At 42.3% G+C, this 12,517-nt stretch overlaps 1 non-coding gene across 1 annotated transcript; it reads left to right on the forward strand.

Annotated features, from left to right (window-relative positions):
* The first annotated feature begins 5,475 nt into the window (after positions 1 to 5,475).
* trnan-guu (transfer RNA asparagine (anticodon GUU)) lies at positions 5,476 to 5,549 on the forward strand. The gene has a single exon. It is a non-coding gene; the product is annotated as a tRNA-Asn (tRNA).
* Positions 5,550 to 12,517: the final 6,968 nt, after the last annotated feature.

Consider the following 12,517-nt stretch of genomic DNA (forward strand, 5'->3'; position numbering starts at 1 on the left):
CAGGGGAAGAAGCATGCAGGACAAGGATCATGAACCTGGCATTACAACTGGAATGTGATGGGACTGACTCTGTGAATTATAGAAGTCCATAGAACAAGAATATAAGTGGGGGGATACAAACGCTATCCATGTAAATGGGAGTTGTTACAATTAGTAAGACGCCTCACACCCAGCAAAAGAATCCCAAGAGTGTCTGCCTACAGACACATGGAAGTGAATTCACACCATTGTGCACGCAAAAGGATTAACGGGAATATTTTAAAATTGCTGTGTCAGCAACATGGAGGTGAAAGGATGGAAACCGGGACCAGGGGTTAACCCAAGAGCAACCCTGTGGACAGGACACTTCCCACGACGAGGGAACCAAGGTGGATTCCCAATACCCCCACCCCACCCCCCACCTCCCGCGCCCCCATGGGTCACCCCAAAACATTTAAACTGACAGTGGATGGAGCCCACCCCCAGAAGAACAGAAAGCCTCCTACAACCTGCAATTGAGTCAGTCATAGCCCAGATCAGGAGAAAATGCCTTATTTGTTGGAAAGGGGAAAGGGGGCAGATAGGGGCACTTGACAATAGAACGATGGGACCCAGGGAGCACCATGGGCCATGAGAGGGGAGCCCTCACAACAAGTAGCCATCCAGCTCGAGGCCTCAGGAGCACTGCCATGTAGCTAAGTATGAAACCTACCACCCTCTGTTACGATGACTGCCTGGTCCCTGGTTGGCAGTCATTGGCCCTACCCCATGAATCAGTGCCCCATCATCCCCACACACAGAACCTGGTCCGACAGCCGCAGTCTCCCAACCCATCACCCCCAGGACCTCCAACCCCAATACCCTGCCGACATCCACGAACCGCAACTGAGTGCGAGAGGTGGGCTCCCCCCCAAACCAGGTGGTGACAAATCTGTCCCCACGGCCCACAAGGGACCCCTCCACACATCCAAACAGGAGAACATGCAAAGTCCACACAGGCGGGGGCGGGATAAAACCCGGGTCCTCTGAACTGTGAGACCAACGCTTTACCAGCTGCTCCGCTGTGCCTCTCAGAATAATATTACAAACAATAACGACGATAGCAAAATACATAGTGCAGTATAAATAATCTGACAATCTTGAAGACAAAGAATGCCGAAGAGAAAAGCCTATTAAAGGAATTCGGAGAAAAAACAGCTCAATCCATTGGGTTCTTTTATCTTAAATTAAGATTTTTTTTTTTCTGGAGAGGTGTAGAAAAGGGTTCATCAAGCCCAGGCATGCCCAAAATCTGGCCCGGAGGCCACTTGCTGCTTGTGTTCAAATTATCACTGGCCCACAGACTCTGTTAAAAGATAAATCACATACTGTAGCCACATCCTTGTTGCATTTGACATCTGACCTTTTGTCACCATTTCAGCATACCCCATCTCAAACATGGCGACTCTGACTAAATAAAGAACTTGACTGCGTGTTCTGTAGATTCCAGAACAAGTGGAAATTTGAGTATTTTTTTGCCAAAATGCTAACATGTTTTTGCTTAATTTGCCATGAAACTGTGGCTGTTTTTAATAATTCAATTCATGCTAAATATCACAAAAAATACTGGCGATAAACACAGCACAAAATTGAAACAACTGGAAGCTGTTTCAATGGCACAGCAGCGCTTTTTCACAAGAGCCGTGAGGCAAATGAAAATGCTACAAGGGTGAGTGATGAGTTGGCAATGCTAATTGCCAAGCACTGCAAACCTTTCACTGAGGGTGAATTTATCTAAGACTGTGTGCTGAGAAGAAGTAAGATTTTGCCAATTTTTGCCTGGCTCGTCGCACGATGGTAGTTTCATGAAGTTGCTCATTGAATTGCAGTGTGACATCGAGTGTTGCAGTCGGCATCAACAGCTCTCACTGGCCGACTTCTCCCACAGGCTGGATGGAGGCAAATTTCCAGAGATTCCAACCGTTGCTATGAATGTTGAAGGGTCTGTTTTCAAATCCAGATTAATTTTTTTCTCATGCGTTTTAGAGTACTTTCACTTTTCAATGATATTTCTTGCCTAAAAGCTGTTTTAAGTGTACTTTTTCAAATATTTGTATTTTTGTATTTGAATGATTTTAATCATGTAATGCATACTGAGTGACATTATGTATGAAATCGGCTATATAAATAACTTTGGTTTGCTTCCCAAAAGGGTTTTTCACAGAGACTCGTTTTATTTGAAGTTGAAATCGAGTGATTTTGGTTAAAGACTTGAAAATAAAAAAAAGGTTTGTATGCCAGTGCCAAGTCTGCCTGTTGCAAAAATAAATACTTAAATAATGGATTTGTATATAATGCCAATGAGCATGGCATGGTGGAGCAGCTGGTAAAGCGTTGGCCTCACAGTTTTGAGGTCCTGGGTTCGATCCCGGCCCCTCCTGTGTGGAGTTAGCATGTTCTCCCCGTACCTGCGTGTGTTTTCTCCAGGTACTCTGGTTTCCTCCCAAAGACATGCAACTTATTGGATTGGACACTCTATAATTGCCCCTCGGTGTGATTGTGAGTGTGTCTGTTTGTCTCTATGTGCCCTGCGATTGGCTGGCAACCACATCAGCGTGGACCCTGCCTCCTGCCCAATGACAGTTAGGATCGGCTCCAGCACTCCCCGTGACCCTCATGAGGATAACTGGTAAAGAAAATGGATGGATGGATGCTATTGAGTCACAAAATGACCACTTAAATGGTGGGCTCCTGCACATTTTAACCAGACCAAATCTGGCCCTCATGGCAAAGGGTTTGCACAACGCTTATCTATCCTATTTCAGTACTCATGGAAAATTATTCATGGATTTAAAAAAAAAAAGATTTCAACAAACCTAACTTAGGAATTAAGTTTCTTTCAGCTTGTCCTGTTGGGGGTCACCACAGCGTGACATCACAGATGAACGCTCATATTTTTTTGGCACAGTTTTTACACTGGGTTCCTGTCATGGTCCTGGCGGTTTCCTGCACACCTGCGTCTCATCAATGATAATGAACCCCAGTATATTTAGGACCCAGCGGACTGTCTGACTTTGCCAGATTGTTGCTGTTGATCAGGGATCAGTTGCTGGGAGCTAATTGAGAACCTATAGAATTGAAACTTTGCCACCAAGCTATCATCGTGAATACAATTATTGGATTTTTAAAACAGTCATTGATTTTATGATTCACAGAAATAAATCGGCCTTTTAAGAGTTTCATGTTTTTGCAGTCTTTTTTTCTTCTAATCTTTTCTTTTCATCTTGTTCCGTTATGGGTCGCCACAGCATGTAATCTTTTTCCATGTAAACCTGCATCTTTCTCTCAAACACCAACAGCTCTCACATCTTCCTTCACAACATCCATCAACCTTCGCTTGGTCTTCCTCTCGCTTTTTGCCTGGCAGCTCCATCCTCACCAGCCAATATACTCACTCTTTCTCCTCTGGACGTATCCAAACCATCAAAGTCTGCTGTCTTTAACTTGGTCTCCAAAACATCTAACTTCCGCTATCCCTCTGATGAGATCATTTTCTGATTTTATCCAAACCTGCCACCCCTAGAGTGAACCACAACATCTTCATTGTCTTGTTGAGACACCCAATTTCTTGGACCTGTCCTTTTCAGCATAAGGGAACATGACCTCTTCAAGTATTTTGACATATGCAAACTGATCCATGATCCCTGGTAGGCGATTAAAAGGCCCAAGACCATAGTCGGAGAAGCGTGCCCACATCATGATGTTTGCACCACCGTGCTTCACTGTCTTCACTTCACATCCTGGAACTGATCATTGGGTGAGAAATAAAAATTTGTCTTTTCATTGGCTTAGGGCAGGGGTCGGCCACCCAAAGCAATGAAAGAGGACCAAAACCACAAAAAACTCATGTCCTGTATGTATCTTTATTAACTATATTAGCCTATGATCAAAATGACTAAATTGGTTACAAATACATCATGAGCATTCATGATAAAATGTTTATTTTCCCTGCTGTGCGTGCCCGTGCACAAGCTCGATATAAGACAAAAATACACAACGTATTTATCTTATATAGTTACAAAAGACACTACAAGAGACGGAAATTTCTGTAGACAATCTGAAGTCAAAGAGAGAATGGAGGTATTGATTCCAATACTTTCACTTTCTCAAACACTTGAGGTAATTCAGGTTTTTCTGAACACCAAACATACAAGCTGATCAGAAAGTCAAATGGAGAATATCGCAATTGATCCACCAGAGAGAGCAAGCAAACAAAGCTCTCATTCTGTACTTGAACAGAGCAGAATGTACAGGAAACATTTATGCTATTTAGAGGCTCCAATGAGAATTTAACTCATGACCCCTGGTTTACGAGACCAATGCTAAATGTGTATTTAAAAAATATAATATATCCAACCATTTTCTTTGCCGATTATCCTCATAAGAGGTCGTGGGGAAGGCTGGAGCCTATCCCAGCTATTAACGGGCAAGAGGCAGCGTACACCTTGAAGTGGTTGCCAGCCAATCGCAGGGCACATAGAGACAAAGAGCCGCACTCACACTCACACCGAGGGGCAATTTAAAATTTAAAAAGCCCCGAAAAGGACAGTACAGCATGTCTCTGTGGTGCAATTGGTTAGCACGTTCGGCTGTTAACTCAGAGGTTGGTAGATTGAGCCCACCCAGGAATGACTCCCCAATGAATCATCTACCTGGCTTTTGTGGGATGTTAGTAGATCAAAAGCCACGAAAAATACTGTTCAGCATGTCTCTGTGGTGCAATTTGTTAGCGTGCTAGGCTTTTAGCTGAGAAGTTTGTGGTTCCAGCCCACCCAGGGACGGCTCCCAAATCTAACATTTACCTGGCTTTTGTAGGATGTTAGTCGATCAAAAGCCCCAAAAAATACAGTTCTGTCCGTCTCTATGGTGCAATTGGTTAGCGCGTTCAGCTGTTAATTAAGAGGTTCATGGTCTGGGCCCACCCAGGGACAGGTCCACAAGAAAACTACCAACCGGCTTTTGTAGGATGTTTGTAGATCAAAATCCTCGAAAGGTTTTCTGCAGCATGTCTCTGTGGCGCAATTGGTTAGCACTATCGGCTGTTAACTGCGCAGTTGGTGGTTTAAGCCCACCAAGGGACGGCTCCAAAAGAAAACTATTATCTGGCTTTGGTCAGATGTTAGGACATAAAAATCCCAGAAAAGTACAGTTCAGTTCACCTCTGTCTCGCAATTGGTTAGCGCGTTCAACTGTTAACTAAGAGGTTGGTGGTTCGAGCCCACCCGAGTATGGCTCCCAAATGTAACAGTTCCCTGGCTTTTGTAGGATGTCAGTAGATAAAAAGCCCCAAAAAGGACACTGCAGGATGTCTCTGTGGGGCAATTGGTTAAGACGTTTGTTTGTTAACTGAGAGGTTTGTGATTCAATCTCACCCTGGGACGTCTCCACAACATAGCACTTACCTGGCTTATGTAGGATGTTAGAAGATAAAAAGCCCCAAAAAGTACAGTTCTGTACATCTCTGTGGCGCAATTGGTTAGCGCATTTGGCTGTTAACTGAAATGTTGGTGGTTTGAGCCCACCCAGGGACGCCTCCAAGAGAAAACTACTACCTGGCTTTTGTAGGATGTTAGGAGATCAAAAACCCTGAAAAGTACAACTCAGTCCATCTCTGTGGCACAAGTGTTTAGTGCGTTTGGCTTTTCACTGAGAGGTTGGTGGTTTGAGCCCACCCAGGGACGCCTTGATAATGGAACAGTTACCTGGATTTCGTAGGATGTTAGTATATCAAAAACCCCGAAAAGTACAATGCAGCATGTCTCTGTGGTGATTTTGGTTAGCGCTTTCGGCTGTTAACTGAGAGGTTGGTGGTTCAACCCCACCCAAGGATGTCTCCACAATGTAACATTTCCCTGGCTTTTGTAGGACGTAAATACATCAAAACCCTGAAAAGTTTAGCTCAATACATCTCTGTGGCGCAATTGGTTATTGCGTTCGGTTGTTAACTGAGAGGTTGGTGGTTCAATCCCACCTGGGGATAGCTCCACAATGTAACATTTACCTGGCTTTTGTAGGATGTTAGTAGATCAAAAGCCACCAAATGTACAGTTTCATACGTCTCTGTGTCGCCATTATTTAGCGCATTTGGCTGTTAACTGGGATGTTGGTGGTTTGAGCCCACCCAGGGACACCTCCCAGAGAAAACTACTACCTAGCTTTTGTAGGCTGCTTCTGAGAAAGCCCCACCAACTCTCTCTAAGCACTGATTAGCTGTGCTTGCACCTTCGATGTAACTGTCAATTCTGGTGCCATCGAGAATGTTGCGACACAGATATCACTGAAAGTCTCTTCCTTTCATTGTCCAGGCCCCGGTTGCCTCTTGCAATACTTGGACCACCACCTAATCTGTGGACTGGCTCAATGTAGTGACCTTGTAGGAATAATTGTGATCATAATTATTGTACATTTGCTTCCAATAAAGAAATGCTGAAAAACCTGACATTTACTTGGTCCTTCGAGCCAGATCTCAAGATACCTGAGGTTTCCAGGGGCCGAGTCGATGTCCAGGAAAAGACCATGACCACAGCACTTGAGACCCTTTCCGGGACTGGGCCTCGACTTTGCGGCTGGAGGCTGAGGGTTGACGAGAAGCCAAAGGAAGTGAAGACATCTCTGGTGAGTAGGAAACTCCCACACTCATGAGGAATGAGTGAATGCGCGTCTGGGTGACTGCGGCAGAACCAAACCTCGAGAATACTAGTCACTATCGAGTAGACTAATTAGTCTATAAAACTGAGAAAAGGGCAAGGTGTGTCCTGTACGTGAGCTCCGTGAAACTTGTGCATGTGTAAAAGTGTGTGTGGAGGTTCGCTACCTCATTTGAACAGGAAAATGAGTGACAACTGTTTGAGGATGCAGAGGTAAGAATTCTCCGCCACTTGTGGTAGAAGCTTGAGAATTACCTCAAACGGAACGTAATTGTCACCCTGTTCAGGGGGAAGTCAGTATAGTCACCCTAGGTGAACCACTGACTCCAACAGGGGAAAAACAATTAGCAAAATAGTTGATAAATAGCAAAATAGTTGAAACACAACATCTGAAAAAAAAATAATTATTATGATGTGTCAGGACTAGAAGTTTTTAGAAAGCAAATGTCATACTAAAACAAAACATCTAATTTTGTGGATAACACAATATGACTTTGCTAGCCAGCTCAACATACACACAAAGAATATATATAGTTAACCTGCAGGATAAAATAAGAGAAACACACACACACACACACAAAAAAAAAAAAAAAAAAAAAAAGGGCTTGACTCAAGATGATGTGAAAACGGCCATAAAAGCTATCACATCTGATAAAGTTGATGTAACATAATTCGTCCAGGGAACGCAAGACTTGGGAAAATCTTACCACTTAAATGGTGTGGAAGTACAATAAATTTGGATGACAGCAGCAGGGAGTTTGAGGGTCAATATCACGCACCTCTGCTAGATTTAGAAAAAAAACCAAATTGTTCTGCCATTGGAAGAGCAAAATAAAATAACAATGAACCATTTGAAGAATATATAATGGGAATGACTGCATGTTTTAAAGCAAACAGAGGCATTCCTGAAGATCACACTCCAGGGAGTGTGTATCAAGGGCAATTAAAAAAAATGCTCTTCATGCAAATTCAAATAATCCTACAAAACAATGGATTGAAAAACATTGGGTTGACAAACCGACTGGCAGCCTGTAACATTACGTTAACCAAGCACTACACGCAGAAAGAGTGCGACAAAATAAGAAAAAGAAAGTTGACACCATTCTGACAGAGGAAGGAGAAATTTATGGAACTTTATGCGAAACATTTAATAATTGTGGCCGCAGATGAGGAAGAGAGCAGCCTTCTCCCCATCAAAAATGTCACAACTAATGCTCATAAAATGCAACTTTTTAATTTGTCCCATACGTTTTTTTTGGGAAGAGATGGCTTGCTGAAACTAGGGCTGCGCTGAATTCCCTCTCTGACAGGAAAACAAGAAGTAAAAAGGAATTACTGGGAGGACAGTTACAAAATAGGAATCCAGCGCTCTATTATTATACCTTACATATTCCAAACAAACCTCCCACAAGAACAGGAGATTTCTTGCTGCAAACAGCTCAAGACGTGATTGAACAACCACAAAATGACGAAGGAAGTGACTCATTGCATGTGACAATGTAGTATAAGATAAACTTATAACAGCCCACACCAGACAAAATCATGATTATCTGTACTCAGATGGTATATCAGTCGTGGTGACAAGAACAAGACTGACTGACAAACTAAATGCACTACACAAGGAATGAACACCACCACACACGTCATTACAACAGAAGTGGAAGAGTTTGGGACAATTTGTTTTGGTAGTACGAAATGTTCCTGATTGGAAAGAAAAAGAACCAGATTTGGATTGGGACGACTGAACTGTACAGACAATAAATAATTGGACAGTCTTAAACAATCTGAGACCAGATGCTGCTGTATTCACGGTGGTATCACAATCTACACAGACAATACTGGAAAAATAAAGGAATAGCGACAACTACAGGGAACACAGTGACACATGCAGAGCTACTACAAAATTTGGTCATAGCAGTTCAATTGCCAAAAGAAATAGCCATATGTAAATGTGCAGTATACACATCAAATACAGACAAAGAATCATTAGGAAATGGATTTACAGATAAAACAGCAAAAGAAGCAGCAAAACCTTCATGGGATTAGCTGACCATGTAACAAATGAAGACATACTTTGAGATGGTGTGTTGAACAAAATGCAACAACAAAGCTTAACAGCAGAACTTAAAATGTGGAAAAAATAAGGTACTACATTACAAAATGGGAATTATGTCAGCACAGATACAAAAAAAATTCTACCAAAAACATTTTTTAAGTGGGCGGCAATCTTGAGCCATGGGGAGTCTCAGGTCTCAACAGGGGGAATGATAGCTCTGGTACAAAGGCATTACATGATCCATGGATTTAACTTGTATCCAAAAAACTTTTTTTGTAGGGCTTGTTTGATCTGGGTGTGACATAATCCACAAGGGAATGTGCATCCAAAATGTTGTCAGTTTCCTCAAGCTACACATCCATTCATCCCTCCATCCATTTTCTTAGCCGCTTATCTTCACAAGGGTCACGGGGAGGGCTGGAGCCTATCCCAGCTGTCAACGGGCAGGAGGCAAGGTACACCCTGACCTGGTTGCCAGCCAATTGCAGGACAAACAACCGCATTCACAATCACACGTAGGGGCAATTTGGACACAATGATAGATTTGGTCTAACTATACGTACATTACAAGCACGTAAGGGTCTCATTTCATTCAAAACACTGTTTGGGAGACCATACAAATTACCAATAATTTCCACACAATGAGAGATAGACAAAATGATGATGGAAAAAAAACAAAACCAAAAAACACACAAGTGGGTCCCTTTCAGGAGTTATTAAGAACCCCAAACAGCTTAAAAAATTGCAAAAAGGTGTACTTGAGTTCATTTGTTGATTGTAGGAAAGTTATTGCTTTTGAAACCATTGTTAACACAAACAAAACTAATTTGTTTTTATTGGCCACTTGTAAGATAGCTGTTCTCATTCCCACTGCCAAGGTCGCTGTAGTCCAGTGACACATGGGAGTGAGACTGCTGTCATAATGGTGACTAAACAGTAAAATTTTGCTGTTGGGTGTTGGATGAAAACGCTATCCATTATTTTAAGTTTTCTGTTCGAGTGGTACCTGTGGGAACCACTCAAGGTCCCACCCCAAAAAATAAAAAATAAAATAAAATAAAAACAAAACAAATATGATAACGACATACAAAAAACGTGTCCAAAAGATTGTATTGTTTGGACAGATCCAGAGATAATACCAATGCTATTATTTGATAACGAATGCAAAAAAAAAATGTGTATCCATGAACCTCTTTTGAAAAACAAAAAAACATTGTTTTCTAATGGCATGTCACTAGGAAATTTCACATGCATCAATTTGATAGGACTAGAAACAAATTGGAAATTTAATCAGCATTGATGTGTGAAGCCATTTTTGTGCCACTGTCATGGTGGTGCGGCAGTAACTGTGTTTTTTATTTTTTTTTTACGCCCGTATCCTTTCCTGACGCAACCCTTCTGCATTTATTCAGAAAGAGAGCTGAAGCCAATCCCAGCTAACTTCGGGCAGCGGCAGATTACGCGCCGAACTGGTCGCCAGCCAGTCGCAGTGCAGATGAGCGGGAATCGATCCCACGCTGCCTTCACTCGAAATGTCCCTCAGAGGCAAACCCGAACTACAACGTGGCCCGCAAGAGAAATTAGTTTGACATCCCTGCACTACACCAAAAAAAAAAAAAAGTTAATTAATTAACATCTACTGTACATCCAGTTTTACCTGAACACTGGCATAGACTGAGCAAGAGCTGAATGACATGGACAAAATAGCAGAAAGAAACACGTGGATACACTTTACACACTGTAAAAGGTCATCTCAGCTGAGTCACCCAAGGGGAAAGGTGAGCAAAGACCAGCATACGGTGGGAGCAGATTTATAGTTTCTGAAAATTCCTGAAGGCTGGTGAAGATTTAAAAGACACTTGACTCATTTAGGGGTGACTTGGTTGATATGACTTCAAAATGGCTAAATAATATGATACCATGTTGGGCTGCAACATTGACAGCCGGAATGATATTTTTGTTCATATGCTACTTTTGGACACCTGTAAAGCTGACAAAAATACATAACAACAGAACCAATAATTATACTCAGTCAACTATGCTTACCACACATAAGATAAAGAAGCACAACCTCATTTCAAATAACATTGGTAAACAACTATGAGGAGTCACCGAGGCATGAGAGGAGGACTCCATGTGTGCCTCCCAGTGAATCAGTTCAGCACTTTTTCAATTCCTTGGCAGAGTCTAATTGCTGGGGATTCCATCTATGGGCTTATGCTAAAGGAAACCCTCACTTTCTTCTCACCATTTGCCAATTTAATGCTATCATAAACCCGAATGCCATACAAAAGAGTATGCATACTATGGAGGGAGTATTTTAACCGAAAAAGTCAGAGGAACATTTTTTCATGATTATGATTGTCTTTTTTTTACAAATGGGAAACAAAACTGGTTGTTATTCATGTAGAATGCAGCTAACAAGGTAAACTATAGTTGCATCACATGCATGGGCCCTAGGCCACTAATGCGTGTCATTCCAACAGAAATCCCAAGACAATGTACCCTGGAGGTAATGACTAAAACAATTCCCAACACTACTTGTCAGAAATGGAAAAGTGTTTATCCAACAACTAAGGCAGTAAATGATATTTTGATATTTTCTACTAATGTTGCATTGGCTAATTTCTCCTGTGTTAGCTTTACAGGGACAGATTTTAAGGTGGGAATTCTGAACAACACATGATGTCGTGATATCCATCTGCAAACTGCCCCACTGCTCCCATGCAGCGATTTGTTGTGGCGATGTGTTGGTCAAAAGTTGTATGACACACTGATAAATGCAGTAGGAACCTGTGCACTGGTATCACTGCTCTTATCTGTGACTGTGTTTCCATCCAAAGGAGAGGATATACAATTGGCCACATCCATCTTTGGAGCTCCTCTTGGGTTCTCCCGAAGGCGAAGGTCCTCTTGGAAAGATGGAGATCTGACATACATTGATGCAAATGGCATCCCAACGGCATACCAGATGAGTATAAGTTGGTTAACGAGATTGCTGCAGGATGGGAATCCATCTTGTTATGGATAACGCCGAATAAAAATGTTGACAGAATCAACTGCATACATTACAATGTACAAAAACTAGGTAATTATACGGAAGCAGGCTTTATTGCCATAAGGGAACAACCAGCTGCAACTTCACTCATGACGTTGCAGCACCGCATAGCGGTCGACATGCTCCTGGCCGAGAAGGGTAGCGACTGCTCAATGTTCGGTGACCAGTGTTGTTTTTTCCAAATATCACAGCACCTGATGGGTCATGAACAAGGGCCGTTCAAGGCCTCCGCACCCTGAACCAAAAGATGAAGGAGCACTCTGGTGTAAATACATCAGACAGGTCTGAGTGGTGGAAGAAGAAAAAAAAAAACTTTGGCAAATCTAAAAACTTGGTGTTCTCTGTTCTAGTTTCTATAGCTGTTTGCAGCTATTCTTGCATTGTGTGGATGTTGTTGTATTCCCTGCATAAAGGCATCACTTAACCAACTTATAACCACTGCTATTGCCCCGACAAATTCAAAATTGGCACAAATATATCCATTATTGGCACAACAGAGTAATGACAGTGATATTCTTGACCACGATGATGACGTTATGACTTCTCTTCCAGACCTGTTCTCTGATCCAGAAGATTACATGTAATTAGTGCTATATTTTCCTTTGAGTGTACGCCTAAAGGGTGATCTATTAGATGATTTAAGGATTTGAGCAAATGTAGGATAAACGGGAGGATAATGTAGAAATAAACTTACTTCCTGCAGGCAGCCTTGTCACCGGCCCGCATTGTCATGAGTCG

This window comes from Syngnathoides biaculeatus, chromosome 18 (assembly GCF_019802595.1).
Source record: "Syngnathoides biaculeatus isolate LvHL_M chromosome 18, ASM1980259v1, whole genome shotgun sequence".
In the NCBI taxonomy this organism is placed as follows: Eukaryota; Metazoa; Chordata; class Actinopteri; order Syngnathiformes; family Syngnathidae; genus Syngnathoides; species Syngnathoides biaculeatus.